We start from the raw sequence: 5,414 nt of genomic DNA on the forward strand, positions 1-5,414 counted from the left end.
GTGAGGGAGGGGGGGGAACATGTGGGGGACTTTTGGCATAGCATTGGAAATGTAAATGAAATAAATACCTAATTAAAAAAAAACAATAAACCCTTGCATAGTGAAAAAAAAATTCTCTAATTTCTCCAAATTCAGCATCAGACTAAAGCACACATGGATTTTTCAACTTAATAATAATTAACGTTTGGTGCAAACATATATTTATTTTTCTACTTAAAAACACTAAAATATTTTAGATGCTGCAAATAACTTTACAATGTGTTTGCTTCGAAATTCAAGATTCTGTCAAGTGTATCGTCTGTAGACTAAGTCCTTGAGTGAATATGGCTAACTACCACAGTATTGCCCAACAACTGAGAAATAACTTAAAAGCATCTGAGAAATTTGGTGATGCATTCTTAGCACTGTTTTATTATTTCCACAACCATACATCAGTAGGAGCTCCTTGTCAAGGGTCACACGGGACAAGTTGTTTGGCGTCCTTGATTTCAGGGTTATTTGAAAAGTAGATATGTTGGTCATTACCAAGGCTTTTAGAATGCAGTTTCTCAGTTGCTGGGGACATGACCATAAAGAAAAATTCCCATGGAGCTTCTCATAGGCTACTCCCTGTTGGGAACATTTGTTGATGAAGAGCAAATCTTTACGCAGTTACTCATGATATGTAGATGGTTCTAGAATGCTCATCTGATGTTCTTATGGATGGATGGATGACATTTGAGAAAGGTGACCTGGATGGACAGCAAAGTAATCAAATCCCTCAAATAATTTATTTGACTTAATTTTTAAAAATAAATAATTATATACAGTAAAAAAGAAAAAAAGTAGATATGTTATTTGGGCCTTTTATTTTCCTCTCTGTATTTTTATTTTTCAGAATAAAAACAAATATATAGCAATGTTGAAAAAAAAAAACCACATTGCCTCCACAAATACCATAAAATACAGCATAACTTTTCTTGCTTTCTGAGGCTCCAGTAACATTTCATTGAATTGTCCAAAGTTTTCAGTTCTGCAAACAGACCATTTAAGTGATTACATGTCCTGCTATCATGTCTTACATTATTTTGGATGATGAAAATGAATTGCCTCTTTTGTGTATCATTTAATTGTTATAATCAAAATCATGTCGGGTTGATATTAATGATTAGTCGCACAGAATATATACATCCTGTTCCAATGGATAAATATCATTGCCCTTTTACATTCTTTGATGTAATGTGGATTATTTTCCTATCAAAGCCTCATTTCAATGGTCCCATCACTATACACTCTCTTCACAGAAATCTCCCCCACGCCCCCCTAATGCATACCTACTTCCAGTGTGAAAGAAATAAATGCTCACAAGCGAGAGGCTGCTGTTCTACAAGATCAATTTCTATCTCTTGCCAGATCGGATGACTTGTGTACAGAAGTCACACTTTCATTTTCGTTCTCCCATTAATCTCATGTGGAATCCCATTTCCCCCTCATGTTTCTTAAATGGAATGAGCAGGTAGGGCTGTAGTAGCAATCTGCAGACTTGCATATATACACTGCGGACAATATTTCAGAACGATGCAAACGGCTGCTCTTGTAGAACCCTCTACAGTTACTACAGTATCCAGTCCTGCCACACACATTCTGTATAACTCAGCTTCTCCCAGAGTCGGTTTCCACTGGGAATGTTATGTACAAAGTAATCAAAGGTGTAATACTCTGTTGTTATTGTTTCTCACTGCTTAGCAGAGAGACCTTCGACTGGAATACTACTATACAAAAAGCCTTTTGGCCCCTGTATGACATTTTCATTCAGTTCTACAAAGTAAGGTTACTTTTCTTGCTTCCCAAGTGACAGTGGCCAGGTTGAATGCAGGTGATTCCCCAACTGTTATGGACAGAAGGAAGCTTTATTATTAATATTTCAAGTGTTTTCCCTCTTGATACAAGGTCGTAGTAGAAATGACATTATGTTATAGGAATTATATATAATTGCTGCAGAAATGCTTATATTCAGACCCCAGCTATATTGTTTATTAACCAGGTGCGTGGAAAGAAGCAAGTTCTGGCTGTTTTAGCACATGCTTTATTATCTAAAATAAAGTTAAAATACGGAGGTAGGATTCCTCAGTACAAGGAAAGCAATAAAGTACCGAATAGTTCTTTTCTGTAAACATCAGTGCCATATATCCTTAACTCCCTAGTAACTAATGTCTCTCTTTACTTCTGATATTTTCAACATATATCTAAATATAAACGTAACTTCATTTTAAGAGTGAGCTTACCGTGGAGTGATAGATATAAAGTTGTGCTTTACTCGAAAGTTGATAGTCTTTGATTTGAGTTGACTATAAAACAAATAGTAAAAGTCATAGCTTGATTTTAGAAAAAAAATTATTGTTACATTCTGTGTGAACTTGATGGTAAATGTGTTGTAATTTCATCCATTAGAGCTTCTTAGCAATACCTAGCAGGTGAATTAATGACTTAGTGGCAGATATTATTTGGAAGTATACATATAATGAACCATTTTTAGTGTTAACTATCAGCTTGAGAGACCTAGAGTCATCTGGGAGATGGGCTGACAGGCATGCTTGTGGGGTGTTATCTTTATAATATTAGATGATGCAAGAAGACTCTTCCTCTGTAGGCAGCACTGTTCCCTGGCTGGGGTCTTCAACAATGTAAATGTAGAGAAAGATCTGAGCAGCATCATGCATCCATTGCTCTCTGTTCCTAACTAAATGTGTACCAGCTGCTTCAGTGTCCTGTCGTCTTGACCTCCCTATGACAATGGACTGCACTCTTGATCTGTAAGCCAGAATTAATCATTTCCCTCTTAAACTGATTATATCAGAGTATATTAATTACAACAATAGGAAAAAGAAACTAAAATGGGTAACTTTGCAGAGGTTCTCTCAAAACAAATGAGGAAAACTAGTCTTGCCCTATAGTCCACTGGTGTAAAACATTCTGAGAGTATTATGGGAGCTAGTGAGAACAGGGAGATCTAGTCAAGAGAAGAATAATAGTAGCATCTACCTTTCCTTACCTTACTGCCTGACTTAATGGTACCTATCTTCTAAAAATCTGAATATTAAATGAGTTAACTCATTTTAAGTTTCAAAAACAACTGCTCAGCATATATTAATGAATATTGCAATAATATCCATTATTCCTATCATTACATTAAGTAAGCACTGTAGGCATACCTCATTGCTTTTAACAAACAAAGAAATCTTATTTAATAAAAAAATAAGGTATAATATATCACAGTGAATTCTATTCCATTGGTCCACTTGTCTGTCTCTATACCAGTACCATGCAGTTTTTATCACAATTGCTCTGTAGTAAAGCTTTAGGTCAGGCATGGTGATTCCACCAGAGGTTCTTTTATCCTTGAGAAGAGTTTTTGCTATCCTCGGTTTTTTGTTATTCCAGATGAATTTGCAGATTGCTCCTTCTAATTCGTTGAAGAATTGAGTTGGAATTTTAATGGGGATTGCATTGAATCTGTAGATTGCTTTTGGCAAGATAGCACCCATGGAAGGAGTTACAGAAACAAAGTATGGAGCTGAGATGAAAGGATGGACCATGTAGAGACTGCCATATCCAGGGATCCACCCCATAATCAGCTTCCAAATGCTGACACCATTGCATACACTAGCAAGATTTTACTGAAAGGACCCAGATGTAGCTGTCTCTTGTGAGACTATGCCGGGGCCTAGCAAACACAGAAGTGGATGCTCACAGTCAGCTAATGGATGGATCACAGGGCTCCCAATGGAGGAGCTAGAGAAAGTACCCAAGGAGCTAAAGGGATCTTCAACCCTATAGGTGGAACAACATTATGAACTAACCAGTACCCCTGAGCTCTTGACTCTAGCTGCATATGTATCAAAAGATGGCCTAGTCGGCCATCACTGGAAAGAGAGGCCCATTGGACACGCAGACTTTGTGTGCCCCGGTACAGGGGAACGCCAGGGCCAAAGGGGGGGAGTGGGTGGGTAGGGGAGTGGGGGTGGGTGGGTAAGGGGGACTTTTGGTATAGCATTGGAAATGTAAATGAGCTAAATACCTAATAAAAAAAAATGAAAAAAAAAAAAAAATATATCACAGTGAAAATCCAAATTCTAATATAACATGAATTTATAAGTATATGTGGCAGTAGCCATTGTCAAATGGAATTGAATACTGGGGTTTCTATAATTCTCATAGTGCATGGACAGGTGAGCTTGAGGCCTGAGTTGCACAATCATTAGCTCTTCTGAAGCTCCGCTGAAAGAATCAAAGTTGCACAGCAGTACCACGACTTTAAGTAGTATTCTTCCCCCATGCTAAGTAAAACTTTACGTAATTTTACTTTGGTATTAAAAACGAAATGAGCAGTCTAAGTTCCTGATATATTCATAAGTCCTTGGTTTCAGCCAGGTTAGTTAAACTCAAGTGTCGAAATGCCTTGGTTAGAGGTAGAGCTGGTCCTGCTACTGAGTGGTCTCTTCACAGATGGGCAATTCTCTTTGCATGTGAAAATGGAGAGGGGGAAATAACCTCTCATAACCTCTCTCTCTCTCTCTCTCTCTCTCTCTCTCTCTCTCTCTCTCTCTCTCTCTGGCTTTCTCTCTCTCTCTCTCTCTCTCTCTCTCTCTCTCTCTCTCTCTCTCTCTCTGGTTTTTTTTCGAGACAGGGTTTCTCTGTGTAGTCCTGGCTGTCCTGGAACTCACTTTGTAGACCAGGCTGTCCTGGAACTCAAAAATCCACCTGCCTTTGCCCTGGCTGTCCTGGAACTCACTTTGTAGACCAGGCTGGCCTGGAACTCAAAAATCCACCTGCCTTTGCCTCCCAAGTGCTGGGATTAAAGGTGTGTGCCACCACTGCCCAGCTTCTTTTTCTCTTAAAAGGAAAATTCTTACTGGATCCTAAACAAATCATTTTTTTTCTAAGATTCATTCCATATCATACCATATATAGCAACAACAACAATAATTCTACATGAATCCAGCTCTCCCTTCATTTGTTTATAAATACATTACTAACTCTCCACTCTTCTACACTCAAGTTGAATTCATGCTTTGGTAACACTGCAATTCTAATATTGATCCTCAAGCTTAAAGCCCTAAATATAATGATATCCTGTATATTAAGATTCACCTAATCACCTGAATACATTCCTGAATGTTCTTTTAGGATATAGACACTGCAATCATTTCCTTCTGCCATTTTGTGTGCCCTGCTTCCCACCACTCTGAATTTGTTTTTATCGATCCGTAAGCACACCAAGCTCCAAGATCCCTTAGGTGTGTGTTTCTGGACATGGGTGTTTCTCTGTCTTAAATCTATCTTTATCTCCTTCAGACACCCTTGTCCTGAAACATTTCCCAATGGAATCTGGGAAAGATTTCTTTTCCTGGACCACAGATTACTTAGCCTTCATT

The 5,414-nt window shown here is 38.1% G+C and overlaps 1 pseudogene; it reads left to right on the forward strand.

Annotated features, from left to right (window-relative positions):
* The first annotated feature begins 515 nt into the window (after nt 1-515).
* On the forward strand, nt 516-624 carry Gm22293 (annotated as a pseudogene).
* Nucleotides 625-5,414: the final 4,790 nt, after the last annotated feature.

This window comes from Mus musculus, chromosome 3 (assembly GCF_000001635.26).
Source record: "Mus musculus strain C57BL/6J chromosome 3, GRCm38.p6 C57BL/6J".
In the NCBI taxonomy this organism is placed as follows: Eukaryota; Metazoa; Chordata; class Mammalia; order Rodentia; family Muridae; genus Mus; species Mus musculus.